Here is a 19,877-nt window from a genome sequence, read left to right as displayed (position 1 = left end):
CAGAATCCAACCACTGAAAGGTACATTTGTAGAGAGAGAGAGAGAGAGAGAGAGAGAGAGAGAGAGAGTGTAACTCATCATGGTAATTTCACCATGATATTGGATTATGTGTTGGATTCGTGACAGACAGCTACTACCCTCCCGGAAAAGAGGGTAATATATGTGTGTGTGTGTGTGTGTGTGTGTGTGTGTGTGTGTGTGTGTGTGTGTGTATGTGTGTGTTAATGTCTCGCTAAAAGTCACATAATCCATTCAGGGGGCTTTCCAACATTAGTAGCATAGGGGAAAGTTTGGGGAAAAAGACAGGAAGTGACGGAAGGAGTGACAGGGGAAGGGATGGGAGTAGTGACGGGGGAAATAGACGGAGAAAGGGACTGAGGAAGAGAAGGGGGAGGGAAGGGAAGGGGGGAAGGAAGAGAATAAGAGGGGAAATCACAGACCACAATCTCTTGGGACATTGGATACAAAGATTTCCGTGATCATGTAAAGATTTCCCGAAGCAAAACAGTCACAGAATCTTCACATGGGGAGCATTTCCCCCCAAAACATGTGTGTGTGGGGGGGGGAGACGGAAATGCAAAGCCTCCCTTTCCCCCGGCCTTCCCCCTAGACACTAAGAATACCACTATTCAATAAGGTTCTCGGAAGGCGGGGTGGGAAGGGGAAGTCAGCTAGAGCCACATTCAAGAACACTCATTACACACATCAGACGAAAGATAATAATAATAATAATAATAATAACAATAATAATAAATAAACATAAATAACAAAGGTTATAGAGACAGGGCTTTGTAGACAAAGGTCAATGTGTCCTTTGTATTTACGCTATTTTTTTTTCGAGATTCTATGGTCAATCAGCTTTGGAAAACTGAGTGGTCTTATCCTGAAGGAGTTGTAGAATAACCTCGCCGATCTCCAAGAACACATGCTGGACTCGTGATCGACAGTTATTACCCTCCCGGATGAGAGCTCAATGCTCGTATATGGCCCGATCTATGCATACTGCAGTGACCTTACACACACACACACACACACACACACACACACACACACACACACACACACACAAACTCCTTGCCCACCAGAGTTGGAGTGCCGGCATCGCAGTGTAGTAATGCGAAGACATTTTCAGCCCTGGACGGGACTCGAACCCGGTTCGATGAACTGGCGGTCGAGAACGATACCATTTCATCAACTTGGTGCTCATTCTAATATGCAGAAACTTCCGAACTCTCCAAACATTGGAAAACGAGTTTCCCAAAAGAAATGTGGATGGCTAATTGGTAAAGCCAAAATTCATGATCTGCTCGTCCTTCCAATAAAATTTCTTAAAGTCAATTACCATATTTCCTTTTTTTTTTTCCAACTTTTCCCTTTCCAAAATCGTTCTCTACCCGTTTCTATTTCCTTCACAAACTTCCCATTTGTCTGTTTATTATTATTTGCTTGATTCACATTTATTATTAGTTATGTCAATTTTATTATTATTTACTATTTACCTGTTTGTTCATTATCTAACTATACCTATGCATTTATTTATTTTTATTTATCATTATTCATATAATTATATTCTTATTTATTTATCATTATTAATTTCTTTGTATCTGGCCTAGTTATGGACCAAAAGCTCTCCTGTCGACATGCTCCATCTTTGTAATTCTTTGTAAATTCGAACATTAGCGCATTCCCCATCTCTCTTCATCGCATTTTGACTACAGAGAATGCTCCATTCCATCAACCCCCTGTACACACAATTTTACTTTTTTCACTCAAAACTTTCCCCGTTTGTTGCCACTACGGGTTGTACCATATACCAGAGGCTTTTTCCCCTCTTATAAGGGAGGTAGCCAAAAAACAAAGGCATAAAAACCATTCCCACCCATTCCATCCCTATCACACTCCACTCCCCTCCCCTCCCTCTTATCTTGGCACCTCCTGGATGACGGGTCATCCCTGCATCTTGTCCACTGGCCTCGGTCAGAAGCAGTGTCGCAAGACACAGCACATCCACAGCAAGGCCGCTTCATTAAATCGGCGACCCCCCCTCTCCGTCCCCTCGTGCAGAAAAGGAGAAGACGGGGAGAAGACGGGGAGAATCCCTTCAGGTTGCGTCAAATTTTTCTCACACATACTATGGGTCGTACTTTCAAAACTTTCTTCCACCCCTGGTAAACGTTGTCTACCACTAGAAAGTAGAGTTTGACCTGGTTTTCTAGATAACCTTGGTGTCTTAATAGGTAATCTATAAAATCTAGTTTCTGTAAATACAGCTACTGAAGTTATTTTCTAATAGAAGTTATTTCACAATACGCGAACCTAGAACTCTCACCTCAATAAAATATCCTGTCATCAAAATAAATAAATAAAGAAATAAAAAAACGTGGACGTCAACCTTTTCATCGAGACAGACTCCTCGAAGATCAACGAAGACCAAAGACTCTGAAGACTCCATGTCCGTTGTACACCGGAAGGACTCGAACTGATCACGAAGACACCCGAAGAGTGTTCTCTCAATTACAAGCACACGCCTCCGTCCCTTGACCAGATGTCACTCATCCTGAAGGACGTCACCTGGCGGGTGATGTTGTGTGGCTTCCTACGATAACAAGCGACCTCCACGGTACGCGACGGCAACGACTTGTCTGACCTTCTACAAGAGTCGACTTCGAACTTCAAAGTCTTAACATAAGGTGGCAGGACAAGACCTGTTTGTTTATTATTTATTATTATTATTATTATTATTATTTAACTATACCTATGCATTTATTTATGTATTTTATTTGTTATTTACATTATCATAGTTTTTATTTATTTTAATAGTAATATGATTTTTTTTTCGCATCCGACCTAGATATGGATCAAAAGGTCTCCTGTCGGCATGCTCCGCCTTTGTAATCCTTTGTAAATGGATTTAAATTGGATAAAATTAGATTTATGAAGGAAATAAACAAGAACTGGTTTGCCAATAGAATGGTTAACGAATGGAATAGACTTAGTAACCGTGTAGTATGCATAGAAACTATTGGTTGATTTAAGAGAAGGTTGATAACTATGGATGGGGCGATAGATGGTAATAGACATGGAACTGCCTAGTGTAGGCTTTATAGTGTCTTGCAGTCTCCTCCATTCATATCTATATTCATTCTATACTCTATATATACAATGTATTTTCATTTTGCTTGCGTGTAGTGTATTCTTTACATCTCATACTACGCGACTTCTTCAATCTTTGTATTTCTATTTGAGCTCTGGGTAATGTTAGGGTTCCATCAATATCCCACGATGAAGTTCATTCTCCTTATTCTCCTCGTTTCCCTTGCCATCTTTACTCTAAAGCTTCCATTTTACGTTTTAACGATTCAAATTTCCGTACATTTATTTTCATATAGTTTCGTCTGATATACATGTCGGGTACACTCTCCTCCGTTTCTTCCCTTAATTTTACGTTCAGACCAACCTGTCCACGTTTGAGATGACTACAAATCCTCTCTCTCTCTCTCTCTCTCTCTCTCTTTCTCTCTCTCATGGTATCATTTTATGGATACAAAGATATGACCCACAGAATTACATCTTCCCTTGCTGTTACAGTAGTGCAGTTTTATTTACAAAAAGAATTTCACTATAAACGAGTGACTGCACTGTATATTCATAAGAGATACTCTATAATGAATTACATTTTGCATAGTTTTGATATATTCTGGACCAGATTTGGGTTTCCGAAAAGTTATATATATATATATATATATATATATATATATATATATATATATATATATATATATATATATCCCTTCTTCGCTCGTTATTCCAGATTCCTCTATTTCTAGAAGTGTTCAACTTTTCATAAAAAAAATTGGCCAAACTCTTCCGTATTGTTCTCCATGATTTCATGGACAATCTTGCACCTTATCTGCTCTTCGATACATCTTCTTAACAGGGGAAAAATCCAAGCCCTCTTCTCGTGTAACTTGTATTACAAATGTGTTACTTTCAGATACACACCTGGGCAGTTCTCGGCCTCATACATCCCCATACTTTATGCGTTGCTGTTGTTCTTTAACTTCCTGGAGGTCACTTCAGTCAATAAAATCGTCATACATCCACTAAAGACTACTAGATCTAGTGTTAGGCACTTGTGAAACCCTATGACCCTTCCAGGCAATAGTTCATCCCCCATACTTTATGTTTTGCTGTTCGTCTTTAAACTCCTGCAGGTCACTTCAGTCAATAAAATCGTCATACATCCACTAAAGACTACTAGATCTAGTGTTGGGCACTTGTGAAACCCTATGACCCTTCCAGGCAATAGTTCATCCCCCATACTTTATGTTTTGCTGTTCGTCTTTAAACTCCTGCAGGTCACTTCAGTCAATAAAATCGTCATATCGCTTGTTTGCGAAAACGTCATAACTCAAAAAACTGAATTTTTGAGTTATCTATACAGACATATTCATCTTCAAACACGGATTTTTTTTTTGTAACTGTCATATCTGTAGCTCAAAAATTGACCGCTAGGGAGTGCTAAATGTCCCAACGACATAACCTTACATGTTCCAACTTGTTCCAACAAATATTTCAACTTCTATAAACTTTAGAGGCGTATTTGATGCTCTAAAAAATGTTCCACCTATGGTGTTTGAGGGCTTTTTATAATATTGAGAGCGTTTTGAAACTTTAAAATGCCTCTCCTGAAAAATTCGATATTTTGAGTGATGACGACGTTTTCGCAAACAAGCGAGTATATCCACTAAAAGACGACTGAATCTAGGGTTAGGGACTTGTGAAACCCTACGACCCAGTCAGGCAATAGTTCATCCCCCATACTTTATGTTCTACTGTTCATCTTTAAACTAGAGGTCACTTCAGTCAATAAAATCGTCATACATCCACTAAAGACGACTAGATCTTTGGGTTAGGAACTTGTGGAATCCTATGATCCTTCCAGGCAATAGTTCCTAAAGTTTTTTTTCGCGTTGGTGCCCTATTGGCTTTCAGTTGGATTCTCAATGCCCCTCCTCCTCCCCCTTTATGCAAACATACACTTTTATTTTATTTTCTTTACTCAGACTACGTAACAAAGGTATGCATACGTTTATGATTTTTATGTCAGTTTAGTCCTGTATAAACTAGTGTTCTTCTCATATTTATGACATTATATATATATATATATATATATACATATATATATATATATATACATATATATATATATATATATATATATGTTGTAAAGATTTTGTATAAAAAAAGAATCGGTTATTTACGGGGACCGTAGGGAGTGTGTGTGTGTGTGTGTGTGTGTGTGTGTGTGTGTGTGTGTGTGTGTGTGTGTGAGAGAGAGAGAGAGAGAGAGAGAGGGAGAAAAGTCATTCCTGCAATCATCCCCTACCTCACCACTCACAACTCGGCCGAGTATTAGCAAGAGTGATGACAGTATCGTCCTCGGCGCCCCGATGACCCCTCGTCCACTCTTCCACTCCCTCCTGGGGCGATCTTGTGTAGCTCTCATCCTCGCCCTCCCCCTGGGGAGGACTATTCAATACTGAACGGAAATTCCTTCAGGAAAAATGACGCAACGTGGAACGTTACCTCCAGGAAAATTGACGTAATGGGCAACGACATACAAGAGTGTTTCCTTCCCAAGAACAAGAACACGGAAGAGGAAGAGACACGATAAAAGAGAGAGGGAGAGGGAGAGAGAGAGAGAGAGGGAGAGAGGGAGAGAGAGAGAGAGAGGGAGAGAGGGAGAGAGAGAGAGAGAGAGGGAGAGAGAGAGAGAGAGGGAGAGAGAGGAGAGGGAGAGAGAGGGAGAGAGAGAGAGACGTAAAAAAGGGAGAGTGAAGGGGAGCCTTCGATTCTTACACAAACCTCGAAGAAGTGGACCCAAAAATAGCCAAACGGGCGGGACAGACGTCAATAGACGATAGAGAGAGAGAAAGAGAAGGAGAAGGGAGAGAAGGAGAAAGAAGAGAGAGAGAGAGAGAGAGAGAGAGAGAGAGAGAGAGAGAGAGAGAGAGAGAGAGAGAGAGAGAGAGAGAGAGAGAGAGAGAGAGAGAGAGAGGAGAAAGGAGAGATAGAGCATGAGAAGAAACAAAGACACTACGAAATGCGCCGGCGACCACGCCCTCCTTCTCCCCCTCCTCCTCCTCTCCAACAGCTGGCTTCAGTGCCAAGGGCACCACCTCCACCACCACCACCACCACCACCACCACCCTACACCGGTAATGACCACATTTTTCAATGATCACAATCGTGTGTAGTGCCAAGCAGGCACCCCCACCCTCTGCCCGAAAACGAGCATGTCTTCTGATTCTAGTGAATGGTGGTGGCGAAGGGAGGAGGAGGAGGAGGAGGAGGAGGAGTGAGGAGGAGTGGAAGAGGAATGGGGGAGGAGTGGAAGAGGAATGGGAAGAACTGGGTAGGATGGATGGGTAAGATGGGGGAGTAGGTGGAGGTGGAGTAGGAGAGGAAGGAGGAAGAAGTAGGAAGAGGGAGAAGAGGAGGAAGGGGAGGGTGGCGAGGTAAGATGAGGGAGTAGAAGGTGGAGGGGAGGAGGAATGTGAAGGAGGAAGGGGAGTCTGGAGGGGTAAGATGGGGGGCGTAGGAGGTGGAGGGGGGAAGGAGGAAAATGAGCGGGAGAGGGATAAGGAGATGGAGGAGCGAGGAGGTAAGAGGAAGGCGGAGGAGGAGAAAGGAGGAATAGAAAAGTGAAGAGGAATTAATGGAAGAAGTGGAGTGGGGAGGAGGAGAGTGAGGAGGGAAGATGAGGAAGAGTAGAAAGAGGTGGAGATGAAGGAGGAGAGGAGGAGAGGAGATTAGGAGAGAAGATGAAGAGAAGGCGGAGGAGGAAGAGGAGGAGGAGGAGGAAGAGGAGGAGGAAGAGGAGGAGGAAGAGGAGGAGGAAGAGGAGGAGGAGGAAGAGGAGGAGGAGGAGGAAAGAGGAGGGTCATCATGGCGGTACAGACACCGAGCACTGCAGCGAGCGAGCGGACGATCGGTCGGTCGTGCGGCCCAGAGTGCCACAACCGAGTTGCCAAGTACCGCCAGCGGCACCCCAAGTTCCCCCCGCAAACCCTCGTGGTTCACGCCCTCGGGTCCCAGGTGGCACCCGCACTTCGTAGACGACGTCGGCGGCGGCGGCGGGGGGGGGGGGAGGCTCACGAAGTCTGCCCACCCACCCTCCCCCGAGGGAGGACTTGGGGGGGGGGGGTGTTGCATGCGTGTCGTCGTGGTGGTGGAGGTAGCAGGGCATCCTGAAGCAGACGGTGCCGAATCAATAGCCGCTCACGGCTGCAGATGACTCACGATGTGGCTGCCGCGGCGGATCCGCCGACGGGCGGTGGCGGTTGGCAAGGGTACACAGTTATCATGAGGAAGGGAACTGGGTAGGAAGGGGTGGGTAGAAGGAGTGGATGGGAGATGAGGGGAAAGGTAATGGGGTGGATAGAGGGAGTGGGTGGGAAGTGGAGGGTAGAGGGAGTGGGTGGGAAGTGGAGGGTAGAGGGAGTGGGTGGGAAGTGGAGGGTAGAGGGAGTGGGTGGGAAAAGAGGGGAGAGGGAGTGGGTGGGAAATGAGGGGAGAGGGAGTGGGTGGAAAGCGGAGGGTAGAGGGAGTGGGTGGAAAGCGGAGGGTAGAGGGAGTGGGTGGGAAAAGAGGGGAGAGGGAGTGGGTGGGAAAAGAGGGGAGAGGGAGTGGGTGGGAAATGAGGGGAGAGGGAGTGGGTGGGAAAAGAGGGGAAAGGGAGTGGGTGGGAAATGAGGGGAAAGGGAGTGGGTAGGAAAAGAGGGGTTAGGGAGTGGGTGGGAAATGAGGGGAGAGGGAGGGGAGTGGAGGGGAGAGGGAGTGGGTAGGAAAAGAGGGGAAAGGGAGTGGGTGGGAACTGAGGGGAAAATGAGTGGGTGGGAACTGAGGGGAAAGTGAGTGGGTGGGAACTGAGGGGAAAGTGAGTGGGTGGGAACTGAGGGGAGAGGGAGTGGGTGGGAAATGAGGGGAGAGGGAGGGAAGTGGAGGGGAGTGGGGTGGAGGGGAGAGGGAGTGGGTGGAAAGTGAAGGGGTAGGAAGGGGAGAGAGGGAGTGGGAGGAAAGGGGGAGAGAAGGAATGGGGGAAAGGGGAGAGGAGTGGGAAGGAAGAGAAAGAAGGGGAGAGTGGGTGGGGAGGATGATATATGGAGGGGGAGTCATACGACAGTAGGCATACGAGTATACAGACGGGGTGGAAGGGATGCGGGGGTGAAGTGTGGGGTGAAGTGGGGTGGGGGGGATATGAAGTGTGGGGATCATTCTCGCACTTCACCGGCAATAACCAGCGCTTCTATCCTTGGGGACAATATTTCAAAATTTCGCCGAAGAAATGGATAATCTTTTTTTTTCATAATAAAATTCGTCCTTTGAAAATTATATTCGTATTTCTCCTGTGTGATCTTGCGTGGTAATTTCTTTTTGTCTGTTCGCATGTTTTCTCGTATATTTCATAGATGCATTCTTCAAAATATAACCAATCGGAGTCAAGGTGGTACAAGAAGGGGCAGCAGGACAGAGAAAACATCAACAGGGATTTCTATTTTATATATATATAATTTTTTAAAGGCAAGTCTCCGATCATAACAGAATGCTACGTACCTCTGGTCCGTAGGTGTGTTTTCAAGTCTCTAAAATACAGACTTCATCAAACTTATACAGTCCATACCCCATTCCACTATTGGGGAAGTTGGAGATGTGGAAGAGGCAGGTGGATATGGAGAAAGGAGACGAGAGGAGAGTGGATGGGGAGGGAATGAGGACATGTGATGAGATCATAAGAATGGAGGAGACTGAAAGAGACCATAAGGCCTACACTAGGCAGTTCCATGTCCATTATCACCTATCGTCACCATCCATAAAGCTATAGCATCTTAAAACAACAGTTTCAGCGTCAACTATATGGTTGCTACGTTTATTCCATTCATTAACTACTCTACTGGTAAAGCAATTCTTGTTTATTTCTTTCTTAGATCTAAAACTGTCCAATTTAAATCCATAACTACGAGTCCTGATCTGCTGTCTTAATATGATGACCTTGTCTGTATCACCCAAGGGGAAGAAATGGTTGACGAGAGGATTCGATGAATAGGTTGGGAATTGGGACAGGTATGAGGAAACGGTGAAGAAGTTTCGGGTGCTAGGGGCACGCACGGGAGACGGGAGTTCGAAGGTTAGGAGTACCTGGATGTTAGAGGGTTGATAAGCTGATGGGAGGGGTGATGTGGGAGGGTGGATAGATACTTGGGGGGATTGAAGAATGGGAGAGAGGATTAAGAAACGATGAGCATTGGGAAGGGAGTATCTGTGATGGGTAGGAGGTCTATGGGAGGGACGGGAAGGTGGGGGAGGAAATGAGGGGAGGGGAGGCATACAAGAGCTAAGGCGTTCAAGTGAGGGGAGACTTGAGGGTCTGCGGGAGTTGAGGGGAGAATGAGGGTTTAGTGAGGGGAAGTCAGTGGGCAAGGGTAGGTTGGGCCTAAATTTGTTGCCACAGATGGGAGGTGGAGAGGGGGTGGGAGGAGGGGGAACCGTGGATGGGAGTGGGAGTGGGAGTGGGAGGGAGTTCGGGAAAGGTGCACGAGGAGTGGGAGGGGATGAGGGATCGTCTGTGAGAAGGAAGTGGGATAGGGAGGAAGAGTGATGGACGGGGTAAAGAGGGGAAACGAAGAGGGAGACGAGGGAAAGGGTAAGTTGGAGCAAAGGGCGGGAAAGGGAAGAAGGGAGATAGAAGGCAAGAGATTTAGTAAAGGGAGCAAAAGCAAGGGAAATGGGAGACAAGAGGGGAAGGGAAAACAAAGGAAAATATGAGGGGAAGACATAGGGAAAAGGAAGGCAAGACAAGGGATAGAGAGGGGAGAGAGTGAGGGGAAAACAAGTGGAGAGGGAAGAGACGGGGGGACAAGGGGGAGAGGAAGAAGAGGAGGGGGGAAGATTAGACAATATCAGCCGCGATGACGTAAAAGGGGTAAGGTTTAGGCTCCCGAGCCAGGGAGACAAGCCAAGAAATAAAACAAGAAGACCAGTGGAGAAAAAATTATTTCAATTTGTCTGGGAAACCAAAATGACATTCCGTAGGGGGATGGGTAGGTATGGAGGCAACAGGCAACATATAACAAGGAAAGGGGAGGACAGAGAGGAAAGTGGAAGTTAAATGGGAAAGGAAAAATAGGGTTCAAGACGTCATGAAATCCTGGACAAGGAGCGGAGTTAAGGGCAGAGCAAAAAATTGGGCAGAAATGGGGGGAAAAATGGGAAGCCATGGTTGGTTGAGTTAGGAGGAGAGGAGGAGGAGGATAAGAAGGAAAGAGGGCAAGGAGCCTCTGCGGTTCTTGCAAAGGTGATTGGGTTCCAATCCGAATGGAAATTGTGTTTAATGCGCCAAGCTACAAGTGTCCCGGGGTCCAATACCTCGCCACTAGAAAGCAACGAGGTATTTGATTGTGGCCGCATTGAGTTACTAACAAAGGGCCGGGCCGCGCCATGACACTTGATTAAGGCCTAAACGAGGAAATTACAAAGGGCCACACTCAGGCACTTGCAAGGGACACACTCAGGCACTTCCATGGGCAACACTCAGGCACTTGCAAGGGACACACTCAGGCACTTCCAAGGGCCACACTCAGGCACTTACAAAGGCTACACTAAGGCACAAACGAGGGCCACACTCAGGCACTTACAAGGGCCACACTCAGGCACTTGCAAAGGCTACACTAAGGCACAAACGAGGGCCACACTAAGGCACATGTAAGTGCCCACTCACAGGCTTCCCATGGTACAGGACTACAGATATTAAGGTCAAGAATGAAGGCACACCAAGCCACAACATCACGAGACACCGTGCCTTACCACAGTAGGCATTATACCATGCCACTCGCTTATCCCCAAGACAATTTGGACCGGTTTCGCGCTGCAGGTATGCCAAATGTCTGGCACCAACCGTCGCATTGCAATTACCTACGGCTCCACTGACATTACACACAATTTCAAGAAATGTGGCGAGAGGAACAAACATGCCAAAGCCAAGAGAACAAAACAGTCTCTTCGAAAAAGAAATGACAGGTTTGTTATGAAGCGTGGAGGGAAGTGAACAGGATAGGATATAATTGCACAAGATTGAATCTGTACACCAAACACAAACAGGAAATATCTGAAGCAACAGATTATACGAGATGGAACGCACTTTATTAGTTCAGTCAAAATAATGTAGTGTGTGTATGCTTATTTGTTTAGAAAATATAGTCTACCAGTACAAGTCAAAAATGTGTGTGATTCACCATAGTCTTGGACCACGTGTTGGACTCGTGATCGACAGTTATTAACCTCCCGGATGAGAACTCAGAGCTCATATATGACCGATCTATGGGTAATACTGTGACCTTACACGTATACACACACCCAACTCCCCGCCCACGAGAGTTGGAGTAACAACCCGTAGCACAGCGATACAGAAATAATTTCAGCCCTGGGCGGGCTTCGAACCCGGACCACCGTAGTGGCAGGCGAGAACTCCAACTACTGCGCTACAAGGTGTGAGTGTGTGTGCCTATACATATCAAAAATAGTTCAAAGTTAAATTGCAGGTAACCTCAGGCCATCACCTTTGCCCTGTGTACTTTGACTGCTGCAGCAGGTTACAGTCACAGGTAATTTATTTTAAAAAAAAATCTACGAAAAAGAAACTTCCATGCACCATTTGTAACCAATGAAAAACGCTGTGTCACTACTCCTAATGAGGTAGCGGACAGATACCAGCAAATTTTACTTAGAATATATAATATATATCCCTAGTTCTAGATAAACAATACAAAAAAAATTTTTGCTTATTTATATTTTTGGAAGTGTCACTATTCAAGAAATCAGGTTGCTAAAACTTATTCGAGTAAACTACTGACAATCTTGGCAGAGAAAACACAATCTGAGGACGAAGCCTTGATTAATCTATTACGTTTCGTCTCTGTACTTGAAAAAAAAAATCAGAGCGAAACTGATTACGACCAAAAAAGGTTTCCCCGTCAAATGGTGTTTTCTCTGTCAAAAACTCTTGTCAACGTTGAACTCACCCTTCTCTTTGAGCTACTCATCCGTCGTTCTTATTCTGACGAAGAGAAAGACTTCGACAATCATTATGTGTCTTCATGCGATTCTATTAAATCATCAGCCACGTATACTCCACTGCACAGCGAAAAGCAGTGTGGTATTACTTATCATCATCTTTGTTGACAGACTTCGCGTTCGCGCATGCGCTGTGAAGTCAAACCAGGCTGGGAAGCCATCCACGTGAATGGCCATATCGTTTCCCTTTTCATAATGAAGGTCCACCCTAGACGAATAAAATAACCTGTCAGAAGCCAGAATAAAAGCTAAAGTGACACACAGCAAGAGAAGATTCAATGGGACCGCATTCTATATTCAAGACGAAATCCACCAGTCAGATTAGTTTGTCTAATAGTAAAGATATTGGGTCCTGTTTGAAAAACAAGTGCAAGTCTACCGGACTCTTCCTTATAGTGAAGAAGAAATGTTTCGTCTCCAAAGGCAGGACGTTCTTCCCAAACTTTTATACCTCCAAGTCTCGTCCAAGAAAAACCGGCAGACCTCGCAAGCACGACCCAAATGACCGACGCATGGGAATCTTCTGGAACATTTCATAATTTCCGGTGGCTTTCTATTCACCCTTCTCCTGTGTTCCGGGGGTGGAGTGTTCCCTCGGTTGACTAAAAACATCAGGACATAGTCTACAAGTTGTCATTTACGATGAAAAGGTTTAAATATAGGCTGAAGCAAAAATCCCACCCCCCCAAGAAACGTCTGCGCGTCCTTTTCAAAGTCGGATGCACCCCCACCTGCCACCCACCACCACCTTCCGGTCTCGCCTCCACTCACGTCCTGTACCGTGATGCATACAACAGATTATTATTTGTTCATTTATTTATTCATTCATTTATTTCTCTGGGTGTGACTACATTCACGTGACCGTTAAGTTTATTCTGCGATCATTTTGCGTGAATTGCGACTGCGCATGCCTATCAATGCAATCGGGTGAGGTTTGAAAGAAATTCTATTCTTTTAAGATTTCCCTCTAGCTGAAGCCGCGTCCGACTATTTTCATTTAGTTAAGTGCAAAGCTCTTGAGATAGATCTGGGTTATGTCGGGACAGGTCTAGGTACAAGTATTGACTGTATTGAGAACAACTTGTTTAAAAATACTACGACTATTTTCATCGCTTCGTCGTTTAATTACAAAGGCGGAGCATGCCGACAGGAGACCTTTAGGTCCATATTACTATTCCTATGAGGGAAAAATAATTATCATGATTTGCCAAATGGTTTATGATTGGTCGTTATTTTCACATCCATTGTACCCATGATGAAGGGATGATGTGTAAGACAACACATTGCTCATTCAGTGATGATCAAGCCTACATAGTCTGCCCAACACGAACCTGGCTGCCGATTAGCTCTGTGCTACCTATTTCCATAACCCTGTTTCTGTGGAATCGGTTAAGCAATTTGGGGGGGGGGAGGCTCACATATCTCGATTAATCTCTCCCTTACAGGGAATTGCCAATTTTGTTTTGGGTGACATTTGGCAGATTTCTTCGTTTCCATGACAACCGGCAGTCGTCGGACAGGAAGGGGATAACGAGTAAACACATCCAATTATAGCCTTATGTTGTTGCGTCGACAATTCGGGGGAACGAGTGAATCCGATTTCAACACAAACACGTATTGCCATACAAAAAGCACGTTCGCAGTAGTTGCTAAATCTATTCTTCCTACCGAGTGAAAAATAGAAAACAAAAATTCTTCACTTGGCCTCTCTGCCGAGTTCTATATCATCTAGCAAATGTGTGACAGTTTCACCGATAATCTAAACCATCTTGTCACGGCAGATTCTTAACCTATCCCAACCTCAGCACCCCTTTGCAGTCAGTTTTTTTTTCAGTCAAGCACTGCATAACATCTGGCTCTACAGCTACTAAATTTCTTCAAGGAACAAATTACTCCAGCACTCTAAAATCTATTTCAGTACACCCAGTGACTTCCATCCCAAGCAATACTGTTATGGTAATCGTCTGCTTTATACCCCCTCACCTGCACTGTCTGGACATACATAATACAGTGCACCACAGGTAGCCTAGGCCATTCTTTCGCTTGAGTGACTCTCTGCATTGTTTAGGGCCTCGAATATCCGTTGTGGAAATTTACAGGTACGGGTGGGGTTGGGTACAAACTCCCGCATTCAAATCGAGCAAGCATGGTGACTGCAGGCTTCAACCGGCGCGGTCGTTTACAAACGTGACAACAGTTCCTTTCATGGTATATTCACCACGCTTTTTTTTTTAGTTCATCGGAACACAGGGCTGACAACCTTTAACCAATGCTGCCAACCCTGTAGAAGTGAAGAGTCCATGATACAGTGGTAACCAACTCTGCATTTTGGGTAGACTCATCTTTTCAGTGTTGCCAACCTTGCATAGGTGCACGTTTCACGATAATTGCAATATTCGTCTAAACATCGATTTGCTAATATCTAAGCAGGGATACCAACACTAGTACTAACCCTGTTACACTGCAGGCGCTTGATAGTAAATATAATCGATCTGGTGGCCTTAACTTCTGGGAAGTTTCTGCCTAGTTTATTTTCACGCCAAACTCCCGCGTTACGAACATACAACGTTGGTACCCCTGACTTAGTTCTCGCTAAAATTTAATGGTTGAAACTGGCCACAGGAGACAGTCAAACTGATACTTTCTCCAATTTGTATACAGTGCATATTATTCCATACGTACCCCCGTGCCCTATACATAACGCCCTTAACACAAGTCTGGTTATGAAGGTGGAAGTTATTGATCTTGTTCTGAGGAGACAAGTGGATTAAATTCACTGCAGGGTGGGTCCCAAACCTCTATGGAGTGTCAAATCAATACCGGCATCGCCTTTCTAAGTTTCCTTATATATATATATATATATATATATATATATATATATATATATATATATATATATATATATATATATATATATATATATATATATATTTATATATATATATATATATATATATAACCATCTCCATTGAGTTTTGGGGTTCTATTATGAGGACTACGAGAAACTATTTTAAATAGTTCTCACTAAGAACCACCATCTCTCTAACTTTGAACATCAACCTAAAACCCAAAGATCTTTCTATGACCACCGCCATCAACTTGATATGGTTAGTGATTTCTGGGAACATTAGAATGTCCATAAATATTTCTTACGAAGTTCCCTCTTCCCCACCCGCTCATGCAGGTCACTTCTTGATCTTTATCTAGTTTTATTTTTAATTGATGACCAAATGGCAGTGGTCGGCAAACCTTACAGTTAGAACAGTCATTTTATTTTAAGTATTAAAAAAAAAAAAAACTGCCGGAGAAAAAAAATCTAAAAATAATAGAAATTGATGGCTACAGATATTATCGAGATTGAATATATGTATATGTATATGAATATATGTATATATTATATATATATATATATATATATATATATATATATATATATATATATATATATATATAATTTTGCCTGGAATGTTTTATAAAATTACAATATATGACGTCTTCGTTTTCATGGAATAACTATTTTGCAAGAAGTTTCTAGAGCCACACTAGTGCCCTGAAAGAGCAGCAGGATCCATTATGTCAACAAGAGAACTTATTATTTCAATTAACCCCTTCCGTGATCATTTAAGACCCAAAATGTTTGCCTGCAAGACGGCATATCTAGAAACATGAGTAACGATGAATAAACAAGTAAATGAAGGTGATACAAATGGAGCAACAGACAAATAAACACTGGGGGTACAAACAACTAGCCGGCAGTCTCGCATTTCAAGCCGGTGTTTTGCGACCGTTTGTACTGCTCTTCACGAAGCAAGTTTACAGACTCGAACCAAGGTCAGTACAAGTAGCATCGAGGAATAGAAATAAATAGATGAATAATTCAATAAATAAACAAGTGAATCGATACAAATCAAATGTCATTCCTCGCCGATGCATGCATGCATGCGTGTAATGCATAAATCAGTTTGACGATTCCCACGACAGTGGGGGTGGGGTGGGAGGGGCAACATGGGTAGCGAGCTTTCCTGGACTTGCACATATCGATTAATTTCAGTGACGTCACACCGACGATTGATTTAATAGCAGTGACGTCATTTCGACGAATGGCTTTAAAGTACTGACGTCATGTCGACGATTGATTATAGTGACGTCATGTCGACGATTGATTATAGTGATGACGTCATGTCTATTTCTTTTACAGTGGTAACTGTACTTTGAGGATGCAAGGAATCTGCATATTGTGTGGTGAGCCACATAATCCTGGCTAAACTTCAAAACTGATCTTACACCAAACGTAGAGAGAGAGTGTGTGAGAGAGAGAGAGAGAATGAGAAAGAGTTAATTATCTTACCACGAGATATAATGCTGGGAAACCATTGGAAGGGAACATTGGACATCCGTGTTGAACAGTACGTCTGTGTTGTCTGGTCAAAAGGAGGAACGGGAGTGGTCACAGATGGTCTGTTTCCCCATATGAATAAATGGTGTGGAGACAGTGGGAGATAGAGAGATTTTATATCCATTCCACAGCCCAGAAGGTTGTCCACGAAATCCGCTTTGTGACACCAGAGTCGAAGACACGGCTTCAATACTCGAGGGGCCTCGTTGAAAAAATATACAAGTAAAAATAATAAATTAAAATTATAATAAATAAATGTGCATCTCATTCACAACTGCACCATTTATAGAACCGTTGCACGATATCGCTCACGTTTTCGAACAACGAATTCGGTTCAAAATTATTGCTCTAACGGTCACTTCATGGAAGGGCATGTGGCATTAAAGCCAAGAATGGACAGCGTGCCAAATGGGGGTAAATTGAAATAACTGTAAAAAGGATTGGATGGGCGAAAAGAAAACGAGGAAACGTAACGAGATAATAATTACAAAGGAAGAGAACAAAAGAGACACAGATGCTGGCGCATGACAAACGGGAATAGAGAAGAAACAATGGAAAACAAAGTACAAGAAGAAGCCAGGAGAAAATGTGCGTGTGTGCGTGTATGTGCGCGTGTGTGTGTGCGCGCGCGCGCATGTATGAAGTGAATCACCAATTCGAGCGCCCAAGGTGATTTCAATAATTCTGTATGTATATATATATATATATATATATATATATATATATATATATATATATATATATATATATATATATATATGAGTGAAAAGGTGGTAGAGAATTACGGGTTAGAGCGAGAACACTGTATTACTGACGTTTCGACTACAAGTCTTCCACTCTGAAGAAGACTTGTTAGTCGAAACGTCAGTAATACAGTGTTCTCGCTCTAACCCGTATTTCTCTACCACCTTTTCACTCATCTGTCAAACCTTCACAACAATATATATATATATACCTGTATGTATTATATATGGGGTGGAAGCTGAACAAGTGTTGAAACAATGAACATTATTGGAATGAAAGTGTGCTACACAAAAAATAAAAAATACACATCCGTGTTCATTCCCTGTATGGTCTCCTGTTACTTGCCGAGTTTCCATACGAGAGAAACCCGAGTAAAATAATAAATAATAATAATGATAAATGTCTCGGTTTCACTGACTGGACACTCGCTAACCCACACCGGCTTTTGGTGGTTTTCGAAAGATTTCTCTCTGAATACATTTTGAAGTGCCGGTTGTGTGGTACTGTTGTGGGTCTGGTTCTATGTTGCCGGCTAACAGGAGGAAGAGGACAACCAAAGGCAGGGGCAAAGGAAAGATGAAGAGGAAAGGAAAGAGGAAGAGGAGAAAGGGGAAGATGAGGGGAAAGAGGAAGAAAATGTGGAGGAAGACAAATGAGAGGAGGGCGAATAGAAGGAAGAAAAGAGAAAAAAGAGGTGGAGGAAGACAAAGGGAAGGAAGAGGAAGAGGTGGAGGGAGACAAAGGAGGAGGTGGAGGGAGACAAAGGAGGAGGAGGAGGAGGAAGACAATAGCGAGGAGAAGACAGGTGAGGAAGAGGAAAATGAAGTGGAGGAAATGGAGGTGGAAGACAGGTGAGGAAGAGGAAAATGAGGTGGAGGAAGACAAAAGGAGTGGAATAGGAAGAAAAGGAGCTGTGTGGAAGAGTGGGAGGGGGGATTAGGGTTTACTGAAGACGAAACGATCAATATCCTAGGCTCGATCGGGAGACCGAATGCCAGCCCCTCAAGGCTGCATCTCCACATCGAAGCGAGTGTGATGCCAAGTTTCGCGGATGAGCGGAGGGAGACGGTTCTCTTTGACGTCCTTCTCGCAAGAGCAATAACTAACTGGCAACTCTGTTCTCTGAGTAAGAAAGGTCGGAACCAATATCCTGTCCGCTAGACGTGAAGTCTGCCCCATAACTTGCACACTGGAGCTGCAGTCCACCCGCCCAGATCCACTGTTAGCATGTAATGGTATAATAAATATCATAATTTAGATCCAACATCGTCCGCCAGTAGGGATAACAGAAGCAAACAATACTCGGGAAGTCCATCGTGAAATAGGATAGTTTTATAAGTTATTTCGAACTATGTGTACTTTCCATTATCTGCATTTCATGTATATTGACTCAATGCCAAATAAAATTTATTTATTATTTATTTATTTATACCAAGACTGCAAACCAGCGTCGAATAATTGATATCCAATATATAATATATATATATATATATACTCATACTCATGTATGCATATCCACAACTCCCACTGTACACACAAACACAGGTATGTATGTAAATTCATGTGTGTTTCCCCTCCGCACTTTTTTATAATACACATGTGGGCCTACATAAAAAGTCTGTTACTTTTTGCTCTCTATTGTGTTCCTCCGAGACGCCGTGGACGGCCGAGTCATGTCCTCTTCTGTCATTATTCGTTCTTCATCCTGTCACCCGAGGAAGAAATACGTGCCGAAACAAGGAGACTGCATTTGACGTCACCGATGCCGAGAAGAGTGACGTCACGGGACGCCATACAAATTTCGTTATTCTATTAAGAACCAGAGTACCGGTACGCAACTTTGAACGAAAAACAGTCTCCCCCTTCGGTATCCTTATTACCGTTTCGTCACTAAGTCGATGGATTTGTTCACCTAAAGAATAAGTATCCTACGAGACCGTCTTAATCTGTGAGAACAAAGGTTTTTTCATGCTAGCCATGTGATTTCACTCAGCTCCAGGCAATTTCCACTCCACGGATTAGACTGGTCTTGAAGTAGTATCGTTTCAGATATTAGTTCTAGCTAAGCGATATTAATCTAGCTAACCTCTTCAGAGGGTAGCTAAGATGTTAATTCCAGCCACCGTCTGGTTATTTTTTCCACCTATATGAATTAAATTTCAATTCTGACACGTGCATACTATTATGTCACTGATTGAACCATGTACAGTATATCAAACTCTGCGTTTGGTGTGACACAGCCCATGTGCTTAGAATTATGTCCAGGCTATTTCGGTTAATTGAACTGGCCCGAAGACGTTTTTCATAAAGCATTTGCTAATAGAGAACATGTGTGTTAAATAAACGTGCACGAAGTTGTCATGTTTGAGTTGCGCTTCCTTCTCATTTCAGCGTCATTTTGACCAAAACGTCTGTCCTCTCCTATCTCATTGAACAATGAGGATGAAACTACTAAACACTATTAACATTTTGGAAATTTTGATCACTGAAGTTTTCGTTTACTTGGAAAGCGAGGTGCTCTATGGTTTACTAAATAAATAACCCCCTGCCCATTACCGCCCTATGCATAATTTCGTACAACCTCTAGACCGGCTCCACGTCAGTC

At 43.6% G+C, this 19,877-nt stretch overlaps 1 protein-coding gene across 2 annotated transcripts in view; it reads right to left on the bottom strand.

Annotated features, from left to right (window-relative positions):
- shot (dystonin-like protein short stop) overlaps positions 1-19,877 on the bottom strand; it is an 805,796-nt gene that overhangs the window by 784,894 nt on the left and 1,025 nt on the right. The window lies entirely within an intron of this gene.

This window comes from Oratosquilla oratoria, chromosome 40, assembly GCF_046742065.1.
Source record: "Oratosquilla oratoria isolate Oo_2021 chromosome 40, ASM4674206v1, whole genome shotgun sequence".
In the NCBI taxonomy this organism is placed as follows: domain Eukaryota; kingdom Metazoa; phylum Arthropoda; class Malacostraca; order Stomatopoda; family Squillidae; genus Oratosquilla; species Oratosquilla oratoria.
The sequence above is the reverse complement of the archived record's forward strand: the minus strand, read 5'-3'. Positions and strand labels throughout refer to the sequence as shown.